The sequence below is a fragment of the Mus caroli genome, unplaced genomic scaffold (genome assembly GCF_978045245.1).
Source record: "Mus caroli unplaced genomic scaffold, Mus_caroli_1 scaffold_8, whole genome shotgun sequence".
Classification (NCBI taxonomy): Eukaryota; Metazoa; Chordata; class Mammalia; order Rodentia; family Muridae; genus Mus; species Mus caroli.
In genome coordinates this window covers 129405547-129419506 of record NW_028227263.1, presented here as the reverse complement: position 1 = coordinate 129419506, position 13960 = coordinate 129405547, and the positions used below count along the sequence as shown (strand labels likewise).

Below are 13960 nucleotides of genomic sequence, written 5' to 3'. Positions count from 1 at the left end.
GCAGCAGCAGTGGAGTACAGGCATATGGAGCCTAGAGGACAACACGTGTGCTACAAAGGGCATGGCTGGAGAAGTGACCCAAGCCCTTAGAGGAGTCCAGAAGATCGTTAGTTGGATTCGAGACATTGGATGGTTGGAGATTGTTGTTTTTGATTGTGACTGTGCCCTGATATTTTTCCATCTTGAAGGAAGATTTTTAGTGAAGCCCAAAGTTAGGAGACTGAATTTTAAAAGATACTGGATATTTTAAAGAGATTGAACTTTTAATATGTAAATACTGTGGGATTTTAAAGTTATTTAAGATCTTGGGGATGAATAAGAACTAAGGTTTGAGGCTTACTAGTGATGTGTTTGTATGTCAAGTTGACAAGGGGTCAATTGTACTGGCTGGATCTGGGTGTCAAGTTGACACAGGCTGGAATTATCACAGAGAAAGGAACTTCAGTTGGGGAGATGCCTCCAGGAGATCCAGCTGTAAGGCATTTTCTCAATTAGTGATCAAGGGGCAAAGGCTCCTTGTGGGTGAAACAATCTCTGGCTGGTCGTCTTGGGTTCTATAAGAGAGGAGGCTGAGCGAGCCAGGAGAAGCAAGCCAGTAAAGAACATCCCTCCATGGCTTCTGCATCAACTCCTGCTTTCTGACCTGCTTGAGTTCCAGTCCTGGCTTCCTTTGGTGATGAACAGCAGTATGGAAGTGTAAGCTGAATAAACCCTTTCCTCTCCAACTTGCTTCTTGGTCATGATGTTTGTGCAGGAATAGAAACCCTGACTAAGACACTTCTTTATTTTCTTGTTTTGCAAAATGTATCTTGGGTATTCTATGGGATTGCAAGCTGGTAAAACCACTCTGGAAATCAGTCTGGTGGTTCTTCAGAAATTTAACCTAGTACAAGCAGAAAAATCCATCAATACTTCTTCTGGGCATATACCCAGAAGATATTCCAACTTGTAACGAGGAAACATGTTCCACTATGTTCATAGCAGCCTTATTTATAATAGCCAGTTGCTGGAAAGAACCCAGATGTCCCTAAACAGGTGAATAGATACAAAAATATGGTACATTTACACATTGGATTACTACTCAGCTATTGAGAACAATGAATTTATGAAATTCTTAGGCAAATGGACATGTCTGGAGGGTATCATCTTGAGTGAAGTAACCCAGTCACAAAAGAACACACATAATATGCTTTCACTGATAAGTGGATATTAGCCCAGAAACTTAGAATAGCCAAGATATAATTCACAAAACAGATGAAACTCTAGAAGATGGAAGACCGGATTGTGGATACTACCTTCCTTCTTGTATTGGGCAACAAATTATTCATGGAAGGAGTTACACAAAGTTCAGAGCTGAGACAGAAGTAAGGACCATCCAGAGACTGTCTCACAAAGGGATTTAATCCAATAAGCCACCACCAAACCCAGACAGTATTGGATAGGTCAGAAAGATTTTGCTGACAGGACCCTGATATAGGTGTCTCTTGTGAGGCTATGCCAATGCCTGGCAAATACAGAAGTGGATGCTCACCTTCATCTATTGGATGGAACACAGGGCCCCTAATGAAGGAGCTAGAGAAAGTTGCCAAGGAGCTAAAGGGGTATGCTACCCTATAGGAGGAATAACAATGTGAACTAACCAGTACCCCCTAGAGCTGTGTCTCTAGTTCCACATATAGCAGAGGGTGGCCTAATCAGTGGGAGGAGAAGCCCTTGGTCTTGTGAAGATCATATGTCCAGGTACATGGGAATGCCAGGGCCAGGAAGTTGGATTGGGTGGCTTGAGAATCACATCAGGGGGACTGTATAGTAGACTTTCAAGATACCAATTGAAATGTAAAAGAAGAAAATTTCTTTAAAAAAAAAAAGATTTATTTATTTATTATATGTAAGTACACTGTAGCTGTCTTCAGATACACCAGAAGAGGGCATCAGATCTCATTACGGATGGTTGTGAGCCACCATGTGGTTGCTGGGATTTGAACTCTGGACCTTCGGAAGAGCAGTCGGGTGCTCTTACCCACTGAGCCATCTCACCAGCCTCAGAAAATTTCTAATTAAGAAAATTTCTAATTAAGAAACCTCCAAGATGTTTTTTTTTTTTATTTCTTCCTTGACCAAGTTATCCTTGAGTAGAGCGTTGTTCTGCTTCTATGTGAATATTGGCTTGAATTGAATGTTATTATTGAAGGTCATCCTTAGTCTGTAGTGGTTTGATAGGATGCATGGGATAATTTCAATATTTTTGTATCTTTTGAGGCCTGTTTTGTGACCAATTATATGGTCAGTTTTGGAGAAGGTACCATGAGATGCTGAGAAGGAGGTATATTCTTTGCTTTACGATCAAATCTTCTGTAGATACCTGTTAAATCCATTTGTTTCATAACTTCTGTTAGTTTCCATGTGTTTCTGTTTAGTTTCTCTTTCCATGATCTGTCGGGTGCTGAAGTCTCCCACTATTATTGTGTGAGTTGCAATATGTGCTTTGCTCTTTATTATAGTTTCCTTAATGAATGTGGCTGTCCTTGCATTTGCAGCATAGATATTCAGAAGCGAGAGTTCATCTTGGAAGATTTTACCTTTGATGAGTATGAAGTGCCCTCCTTGTCTTTTATGATAACTTTGGGTTGGAAGTCAATTTTATTCGATATTATAATGGCTACTCCAGCTTGTTTCTTCGGACCATTTGCTTGGAAATTTTATTCTAGCCTTTTACTCTGAGGCATTGTCTGCCTTTATGCCTGAGTTGGGTCTCCTGTATGTAGCAAAGGTTGGGTCTTGTTTACATGGCAAGTCTTTTAGTTTATGTCTTTTTATTGGGGAATTGAGTCCATTGATATTAAGAGATATTAAGGAAAAGTCTTTATTGCTTCCTGTTATGTTTGTTGTTAATTTGGAATTCTGTTCTTGCAGCTATCATCTTTTAGGTTTGTTGAAGAATTACTTCCTTGCTTTTTCTAGGGCTTAATATCCCTCCTATACTGGCACGTTTTTCCTTTGTTATCCTTTGAAGGGCCGGATTCTTGGAAAGATATTGTGTGAATTTGTTTTTTTCATGGAATACTTTGGTATCTCCTTCCATGGTAACTGAGAGTTTTTCTGGGTATAGTAGCCTGGGCTGGAATTTGTGTTCTCTTAGGGTCTGTATAACATCTGTCCAGGATCTTCTGGCTTTCATAGTTTCTGGTTAGAAGTCTGGTGTAATTCTAATAGGTCTGCCTTTATAAGTTACTTGACCTTTTTCCCTTACTGCTTTTAATATTCTATCTTTGTTTAGTGCATTTGATGTTCTAATTATTATGTGTTGGAAGGATTTTCTTTTTTTTTCCTTTTTTTTTTTTGATATAAACACAAGAGGTAGTTTAATGATAGAGCTCCAGGCTGACATGTGTCTCACGCAAGAGACAGAGGAATCGACCCTGAAGCTCAAAAGTTAGGGGTTTATATAGAAAAAAAGTCAGGGGATAGGAGAAATTGGCGCGGTTACACACAATTGAAAAGTTTAAACATCAGCAAGCAGTCGGGACAACAGCAACTCTAAAGGCAGGTTGCTTATCTTTATGGGCAGAGCATATGGTTAAATTCAAACCATATCAGGAGGATACCAGACCAGGTGGCCCATTACTCAACTGTGCTTGTCCAGAGATGGTCCTTGCATGCCTCTCTTATCTTTATAGCCAGTTAGTTCCTGGAATGACTTAACAGCCTTTGTGCCAGCCTGTCTGGTCATGCCTGGGCCTGTTTTGCTATGCTCTCTGCCTTAGGTCTGTAAACCTTCTGACTACTCATCATGAGACGTATGAATCATGGGCCTTGAATTTAATTTTCTTTCTTTCATTACCTTCTTCTTTTACTAAATAATTCTCATCTTAGAATTTTAAAGGTCTGTATCCTCATGTGGGGGGTAGGAATCATATTCTTCTACTATCTTTACTATGGGTTGATATTGGTGTTGGAGCACCATAAGCTGCATTGCATTCACTCTACTCTTAACAAAAGCAATTCCCTTATTTATTATGCAGGGGCCAAAGATCAAAACCAAACATATAGTAAGAATTGGTCAAGCTAAAGTGGAAAGTAAAGTGGTCATTTGTGGAGATTTAAGAGTACTACAACTTGAACCATCTCTGTTGAGCTTCTCGATCTCGCTTTCTCCTTTCTAGTCTTTCCCTCAGTTTCTGCATAGAATATCTGACTATTTCCATGTTGTCTGTGTAGAAGCAGCATTCTTCGTTTAAGGCTGCACATAGTCCACCTTCTTTTAAAAACAATAAATCTAAACCTCTTCTGTTTTGTAATACTACTTCCGACCGGGAGGTCAAGGATTTTTCTAATGCATCGATAGATTTTTCTAGCATACTTAAATCTTCATTTATAGCTTCTCTTAAGGATTGGATTCCTTGCCTACCCTCAATCAAGGCTGTTACACCCATTCCTACTCCTACCATAAGACCCACCCCCATCAACATAGCTAGGGTAAGGGAGACTGGTTCTCTTTTCCATCTCTTATTGGTATACTCATCTTCTAGGTGGGAAGCAGGATAATAACACAAGCGAGGTAGGAGCTGAACCATAACACAGAAATCATGAGAGGGGTCAAAAACTCCAGTTGATACACATGGGGTGAGCCCTGTGTTACAGGACCACCAACTGACTGGATATGGCACAAGGTAATAGTTGGTATTTGTCTTGGACACAGGATGAGTCTGGCCACATAAAGTGTTGGTGGTAAGGGGGAGGTATCCCTATGCAGAGACCAGGGCTCCTTCCTGACACTTCAGTCAGGGTTAATTTCTTTCCTGTGCCCTATGAGCAGGAGGCATGACTACTGGTTTTTATTAAAATCTCCATTAAAGGCAATCCCTTCATAGTAGGGAGGGCCTGAGGATAGGTATAGCCAGCAGTCAGTAGTAACATCCAGATCCGAGCTGTTAAGGGCATAAAAGGCTCCTCTAATCAGAAGAACAGTCTCTGTCCAATCCAGAGATCTGAGGGGATTGTGGTCAGGGGATCTTGGGGGGTGACGACCTTGAGGGGGTTCTCAAATATCAGAGCCGGGGGTTTGGGTTTGGCAGGGAGGCCCTGTTCCGGAAGGACCTTGTTAGGTCCTATGGGCACTGGGGATGGACTCTCCACAGTCAATTTGATTTTGAAAACTAATCCAGAGTCTTTCCCTACTGCGTCCATACGCAAACCCCAATTGTTTCCCTTAAGCCAGCTCTGTCGTTCTCATTTCCCCTGGTCAGTAAACTTTATATGTATGGGGTTGCAATAGTTATTTTACAAGGTCCATTAGGGCTGTTGAACCAGGCACACCCACTCTCAAGGTATTTAGAATTATCTCTCTCACCTTGGTTGGGCCGGTCATAGCTACTGCCCCTTTTTACTGTGATCAGGTCCCAGGTAGAGATAGGATTCCAATAAGCTTCACCTGTGGTCTCAGGACCCCATGCAGCACAGTAAAAGTCCAGTGCCCCTCTACACTGAAGCCAAAGCTTTCATGGTTGGCCTTGGCCAGGGTAAAAATAAAATTCTGCAGACCAAAGATTGGCTCAATAGAACTGTCCCGAGCATCCAAATGTGCTCCCTATCCTGCTCGGGAAGAACTGTTTATCAGGTGGTGGTTTATGAAGGTCAGGGAGGTCCCAGGTAAGTGACCCTGCTACTAACTTACAGATATCAAATGTGAGGTCAGGCCACCAGGTCCACGGGGTTTGTACTGAGGTGGTTGACTATACAATGCCCCCCTCCTCATTAAGCACTTCCCAAGTTTGTTGAATTGGAGTATGAGGGTTGAAGTCTCTGTTCTGAGTCGCTCTTGCTATGCAAGAGCAACTGGAGGATTAATAGTCTTTACCAGAGTCCAGTCAGTCATCACGATCAGCTGCAGGGGGAGCCCTCTTGACTTGTGAGGCATGAAACCAAGAGGGGACTCCTTCTACTTTAAGTGCAGTGGTGTAGTCAATAGTACCAGGTTGGGTCCTTTCCACTGAGGTTCGAGGTTCCCCACTCAGTGTCTCCTCACCAGGATCGAGTCTCCCACTTCAAACTGATGTGGAACCTGTAAGTCAATGGCGTAGGTTTCTATCAACTGCTCCCAGGTTTCTTTCCTCACGAGTTCAAGAACCTTCAGCTGGGCCTCTACCACGAAACTGCTTCCATTGTTGAACCAGGCTACCGTTCCAGGCCAAGGTTGATTGGCTAGGTCTGGCTGAGTCCCAGTTTCCTCTGTCAGTATCTCCTCACACTGATGTACGAGGGTCTTGTCAGCTTCAGGCAGTAGGGTGGCAGGATTAAGAGTGGCAGGAGGAGCGAAAGTCACCCAATGATCAGTCAATAACAAGCTCTGGTAGTGGGTCATCTCAACATTAGTCATCCATTGGTCTGGTGGCTGCCGAATCATGCTCTCAAGGGAGTGCAGGGCCACCACAGTCACATTCTGGCCCATAGTTAGTTTATCAGCCTCTTTCACCAGTACAGCCGTAGTTGCTATTGCCCAGAGGCAGGAGGGCCATCCGCTGGCCACAGGGTCCAGCTTCTTTGACAGATAGGCTACTGGGTGCTTCCAGGGTCCTAGGGTTTGAGTGAGCACCTCTCTGGCTACACCATTTCTCTCATTGATGTATAGGGTGAAAGGCTTGTTTAAATCAGGCAGTGCTAGGGCAGAGGCCTGTAGCAGTGCCTTTTGAGAGTTTCAAAAGCCAATTGATGTTCCTTAGCCCAAATGAACTTTTCTTTTTCTTTTGTTAAGGGGTATAATGGGGCTGCTAAAGCAGCGAACCCTGGGATCTAGAGTCTACAGAATCCCGCAGTCCCCAGGAATTCTCTTACCTGGCGAGGGGTGGTTGGGGTCGGGATCTGTGTCACTGTCCACTTCCTAGCTTCTGTGAGCCATTGTTGCCCATTCTTCAGGGCATATCCCAGGTAGGTCACCTCTGTCCAGCATAACTGTGCCTTCTTAGCCAAAGCCCGGTACCCCAACTCACCTAACTTGGCCAGGATTTTCTGAGGCCTGAGTTCACACTCTTCATGTGTTTCTGCGGCCACCAAAAGGTCATCTACATATTGTAAGAGAGTCACCTGGGGATTGTTGGCCCGAAAGGAGGCAAGATCTCGATGTAGAGCTTCATCAAACAAGGTGGGTTAACTCTTAAATCCCTGAGGCAGTCTCATCCATGTGAGCTGTCCGGTTCTTCTGTTCTCTGCGTCTCACCATTCAAAGGCAAACAAGAGCTGGCTGTTAGGGTGTAGTCTCAGGCAAAAGAAAGTGTCTTTAAGATCTAAGATCATATACCAGGTTCGTTCAGGTGGCAGCATGCTGAGTAGGTTGTAAGGATTGGGCACTGTGGGGTGGATATCTTGAACTTTTTTATTGACCTCTCTAAGGTCCTGTACAGGGTGATAGTCATTCGTCCCCAGTTTCTTTACCTGGAGTAGGGGGCTATTCCAAGGAGACTTACATGGGACTAGGATCCCCTGTTGGAGCAGTCTGGTGATATGGGGGCGTATGCCCTCCTGTGCTTCTCTGCCCATGGGGTACTGTCAGATCCCAATGAGAGTGGTCCCAGACTTAAGTTCAGTCACCACCGGGAGAATTAGTCTGGCCATATCCATTCCCCCTGTTTCGGCCCATGTCTGAGGAAATCGAGTAAGCCAGTCCTGTAGACCGTCAGGGGGTTTCATTTCATTTTGATAAATTTGATACTCTTCTCCTAATTGTAAAGACAACACTAAGGTCTGAGGTGTCTCAATCCCCCCGGACAATTCTGGTTCAGAGGGGGCAAATGTTATTTGTGCCTTTAATTTGATCAATAAGTCTCTTCCCAGTAAGGGCATAGGGCACTCTGGAATGACCAAAAATGAGTGAATTACTTAGCTCTTTCCTAGGTCTACCATCCGGGAAGTGGTCCATGGGTATGGTTTCTGCCCGGTGGCCCCAATCACTAGGGTCTTTTTGTTTTTTGTTTAATTACCCAAAGGTGTTTTGAGCACTGAATATTCTGCACCAGTATCAACCAAGAAATTTATAGGGGTCCCCTCCACTTTTAATGTTACCCTAGGCTCAGGGAGGGGGGCCGATCCCCATCTCCCCTAGTCTTCATCATCTTCAAGGGACAGTACTTTTGCTCCCTGTGTCTTCTTAGAGCACTCACGAACCCAGTGACCTTTGTCTTTGCAGTGTGCACATTGATCTTTTTCCAGGGGCAGTCTATCTCTTCTGGGTCTCTTTGGCCCCTGCCATTTCTCTTCTCCCAGATCCCCTGATTGCCTAGTCCTGTCTCTTTTATCTCTATCTACTACTGTGGCCATTAATCGAGTCAGAGTCTTTTCCTGTTTCCTGTCTCTCCTGTCTTCATCTCTTCTCTCTCTCTTTTCTCTTTCTTGTTTCTCATCCTCTGTCTCTCTCTTATGATACACTTTCTAAGCCACTTTAACCACATCCCTTACAGTATACTCTTATAATCTCTCAATCCGTTGCAATTTCCTTATGTAGTCGGGGGCTGACTGTCTGATAAAAGCCATAATCACAGAGGCTTGCTGCCCTTCAGACATAGGGTCAAAGGTGGTATACCTTCTGTAAGTCTCCATGAGTCACTCCAGAAAAATTGAGGGGGGCTCAGTGGTCCTCTGAATAACCTCCTTATCTTTGCCAAATTTGTGGGCCTTTGTATGGCACCTCTGAGACCCGCCACTAGAGTCCGCTGGTAATTATACAGCTGTTCCCTACTTTGTGCCATGTTATAATCCCATTGAAGGCGGGTCAAGGGGAATCCTTCATCTCTCTGGGCCAGGGTCTGGACAGGGTGTCCGGCATCAACCCGGACATTCTTCTGAGCATCGAGGAGAATTCTCTCTCTCTCCTCAGTGATGAACAAGGTCTGTAAAAGCTGTTGACAGTCATCCCAAGTAGGCTGATGGGAGAACATCAAGGACTCTATCAAGCCTGTAAGCCCTGCAGGGTTTTCTGAAAAGGGAGGGTGATTAATCTTCCAGTTATAAAGATCAGAGGAAGAAAAGGGCCAATAGTGTAAAAGTTGTAAGTCATTCTGATCGCCTGGGGGTGGTCTGACAGCCCTAATGGGAAGCGCTACAGTGGAGTCAGCCAGTCCTTCAGGAACCAGTCAGCTCCTCGTCCCTGTTGAGGGACTGAAAGATCCCTGGAGGGCAGACCCTCACTCAAGCCTCGGGACAGCCGCGTACCCAAGAAGACACTGAGACCGAACTTAAGATGTAGAGAGTAAGATTTAATAAAGCAACAACAAGAAAGCACATAAAAAGCACATAAACCAGAGCTCTGGGGTCGAAACTCATACACCAGGCATGGTGTAGAGGAGAATCGAGGACGACCCAAATTTTTCACAGGCTTATATAGGAAAATGCCAAGGGGGGAAGTGGGGCAGGGAAAATACAAGTTTGCATAACTAAGGGGTTTTGCCAAGGGTTTTTCCAAGGGGCTTTCCAAGGGGCTTTCCGTAACCAAGGGGTCGTGTCCTATATTTGGCAATGTACCCGATCTATTGGAACATTCTGAGGTTGTTCTCTTATCTCAAAAATGTTCTTGGGGTTGTTCCAGGAAGCCTTTATCTAAAAAATGTTCCTGGAACAGTCCTCAGTTGGGAGGGGATCGAACTCTGTGTTGAAGAGTTCAGGAATGTACTCTGGGGTGAAGAGTTCACGAGTGTTCCGGGAACAATCTCCAGATGGGAGGGGTAGGACTCTGGGGTGAAGAGTTCAGGTGGCCAGCAGTAATTTTCCTCTTTCAGGACCTTCTCTTCCTCTGGTCCCAGGGACCAGGGCCAGAAGAGGGGCCGGAGGAGCAGAGGGTTGGGGTACAGGTTGGGGAGCTCAAGGATAAGGTGGGGGCAGGGGAAAAGGCCACTCAGGGGTTTCTTCTATGTCAGGGTAAATTTTAGAGGTGGGTGCTGGTAGAGTGCTGTGCTCACCATCTTCATTAGGCTGCAGCTTCGGATTCTTGTTTGCAGCACTCTCTTGGACAGCCAGGATCCTGGAGCCAGGCCTAAGGGGTGGGAGGAATGGTCGGACCCACTGGGGTGGGGATCATGTCAAATCCTTTCACACTGTGATGTAAGGCTGTTGGTCTGGGTGTGATCCTGGCCCTTCCTCATCCAGCCCCGCTGAGGACCTTCCTTTGCACTGCTACCCAGGTTGCACACTCCTGCATGTTTACATTCTGTCGTTGCTCCACGTTGTGCTCAGAAGGAATTTGTTTTATGGTCTAGTCTATTTGGAGTTCTGTAGACTTCTTTTATGTTCATGGGCATCTCTTTCTTTAGGTTAAGTAAATTTTCTTCTATAATTTTGTTGAAGATAACTACCAGCCCTGTACATTGAAAACCTTTATTCTCATCTATACCTATTATCCATAGGTTTGGTCTTCTCATTGTGTCCTGGATTTCCTGGATGTTTTGAGTTAAGATCTTTTTGCATTTTGCATTTTCTTTGGTTGTTGTGTCTATATTTTCTGTGGAATCTTCTGCACCTGACATTCTCTCTTCGATCTCATTCTGTTTCAGATGCTTCCTTCTATGGTTCCTGATTTCTTTCCCAGGATTTCTATTACAGAGTTGTCTCCCTTTGGGTTTTCTTTATTGTATATATTTCCACTTTTAGATCATGGATGGTTTTGTTCAATTACATCACCTGTTTGGTTGTGTTTTCCTTTAATTCTTTAAGGGATCTTTGTGCTTCCTCTTTAAGGACTTCTACTGGTATAGCAATGTTTTTTCTGTAATTCTTTAAGGGTTTTTTGTGCTTCCTCTTTGAGGACTTCCACCTGTTTAGCAGTATTCTCCTGTATTTCTTTAAGTGAGTTATTAATGCCTTTCTTAAAATATTCTACCAGCATTATGAGATAAATTTTTAAAACTGAATCTTGCTTTTTGGATGTGTTGGTGTATCCAGGACTCACAGTGTTGGGACTACTGGGTTCTGATGATGGTGAGTGGTCTTGTTTTCTGTTAGTAAGATTCTTACCTTTGCTTTTCTCCATGTGGTAGTCTCTGTTGTTAGATGTTCTATCTGTCTCTGGTTGGAGCTTATTCCTCCTGTGGTTCTGTTAGCCTCTGTCAGTATTCCTGGGAGTCCAACTCTCTCCTAAATCCCAGTGGTCAGAGCACTCTCTTCAGACAAGCAGTCCTCTTGCAGGGAATACACACAGAGGTCTAGAGCTCAGCTACACTTCCTGGATGAAGATGAAGGCCCAAAGGGACCCCGTTGCTTCTGTGGCCTGCAGGCTCTCCTGCAGGTGCTGATCTGTGAGAGACCTGGGATAAAAGATGTCGCTCTCACTTGTGTCCCTGGGTCAGAGCTCTCCCTGGAGGCTGACTCTCATCTGGCGGGGAAGATGCACCACACTTCTGCCTTTTAAAATTCTTTCTATGTCCTTCATAGATGCTTGAACCTCAGGATAGGTTTGATGGAGATATCCTCTTTAGGACTTGGATGCTTCAATTTTTCAGTGTATGGGTATTTCCAGTTGTGAATCTGTGTTTTAATTACCATCTACTAAAAAAATAAAAACCTATGTGATGAGGTTTTAGCAATGCACTGATCTATGGGTTTAGAGATATCTCATTAGGAGTCATTTTATTGCTATGTTGATTTAATGGAATCTATTTAGGATAAGGGTCTTGGCTTCATTACCAGTGTCAGGTGTGGGTTCCATCTCATGACATTGGATTTAAATTCAATCAAACAGTTGTTGGTCATTCCCATAACACTTATGGTTAATGCACCAATATTTCTTGAAGATAAGTCACTGTTGCAGGTCACAGGGTTCATTTTTATGTGAGATTCTCCTATAGTGTGTACAGTACCTTCTAGAACTATTAATGGCAAGCAGTATAGATGAAGCATCTGGGCATTCTCTTTTGCCCTGGTCCAGAATGATGATCTGACTTGACCAGCACCCACCTCACTATGCCTGCCATTTTCAATTTTCAGAGTCTATTGACTGTAATTTTGATGCTTATATGTATGTGTGCTTATATCTGATCTCTGGCACACAGAATCCTGGACAGAAATAAAACTGGACTATTGGTAATACTTTGGAAGTGTGCATGAATTGGAAAATGCAAGAGTCCTTATGTGGCCATATGGTTCATAGTGATGGCCTTCAGAATCCTCTTCATACAGTATGTTTGGAAACTATTACAGTGTGAATGCCATCAGATTGTAAACAAGGACTTGCCTCCCGAAAATAATGGCAAAAAATGGTTAAGCCTTAGCACTGAACTGGGAATGAGATAAATTTTGAGATGCTGTTCTCTATTTTCTTTTTTTTTTTTTTTTTTTACTATTGGACCAATGAGGTGTATGAATAATTATAATGTAACCGTTTAATACACAGGAATGTGATTGTAGCCATCAACCTCAGGTCTCTTACTCCAATATTCCACTCTGCAAATGTCATTCTGTTGTGTCAGGTTCTCCAGGCATGAAGTAGAAAACCAGTGGCAAATTCCACAGGCACCTGTGCCTAGGCCTTCAAAATAGTATCTTCACATAATGACACCTTGTAGCAATTGGTCTATTTTTCTTGAAAAAAATTGTTCTATTTTTGTTGTTATTGCTCTTAAGGATTCCGTTCATATTTAAATCCTTTTGATTGCTATCCAAAGTACCTGTATTCTAGGAAAATTATGTAGTTTAATGCAGGTATTTATAGTATTTTAAACAAAACTCTGTTTTTCTTTAATTAGCACAAGATTTGGGCTTCTATTCACAAAGATACAACTGACATTCTATGATGAAGAATACTTTATAATGAAAACCGCAAGTAGAGCGGTGAGTGAACAAGCATTGTGCATTGTTTGTTCTCTGTAGTGCTGTCTTCCAAATAGAACAGTCATTGTAGGTACCCAAGTGTGGTATTTGTGTTGATTTTAATGCAGCATTTTAAATCTAGTTTATATTCTGCCCAAAAAAGATGAAGCATCTGGTTTTACACCAGCTCAATTTCTCCATGTTCAATGAGAGAAATTACCTCATGTCATCAGAAATAGGACCTTACCATCATGTTATTGATGTAAACAAAAAATAGCATTGACAATAGCCTGTAATGTTTAAGGGGTCATATTAGACCTATTTCTCCAACAACTCACAAGATGTTATCAATTCTTGGTAATGGAAATTTTACTTGGTAGTGTATGATTTCTAGTTGGGGCATTGTGTGCCCCATATATCATAACAGCATTTAAGTAATTTTTATTTATTTTTAGAAAGCTTCTAATGTATAAAATTTCCATCTACCTTTTCAAAATGTCTTCAGTACTAATTTTAGGAAACAACAGTTCTCAATATCTAAGTGCATTTTTTAAGGATAAATATTAGTCCAGACCCATTATTTTGATATTCCACCAGATATCATTTTGGAGAAAATAATGGACATTAACACTACAGAATAAATTAGATGAAAATAGAGCATTATTTTGAGTTCCTTTCTAACAAATTGGTCTCCTTTGAAGTACCAGGCCTGATTATGATAGGAGAAAAAACCAAGAGATTAGACCATTGGAAATCTGTATATCATAGAATTCAAGGCATAAGCATATCTTGTTGGACAAGATTTTTCATTTTACAAACAGACCCTGAAATAAGGGAGGCACGATATGGCTCAGTGGTTAAAAGCAATTGTTCTTCTAGAGGATCCAGGTTCCATTCTTTTCTCCCATATGTCACTTACAATAATCTGTAACTATAGTTTCATGGAATTCTATGATCTATTCTGGCTTCTATAGACACAAAGTATGTATGAGGTACACAATCATTTATGCAAATATTCACACACATGAAAGTAAAGTAAATTTAAAGTGCATTATTTCTTTTAAGGAATGCAATTTAAAATTTGCATCTGTAGATTTCCTTTGATAATTTACTCATTTTCATAATACTGACTCAGCCAATCTGTGAGTGGTATGTGCAGGTGCCTTCCCATTTT

At 42.6% G+C, this 13960-nt stretch overlaps 1 pseudogene; it reads left to right on the top strand.

The window, feature by feature from the left end:
• Positions 1-11940: 11940 nt before the first annotated feature.
• LOC147003505 (protein kish-A pseudogene) lies at positions 11941-12270 on the top strand (annotated as a pseudogene).
• Positions 12271-13960: the final 1690 nt, after the last annotated feature.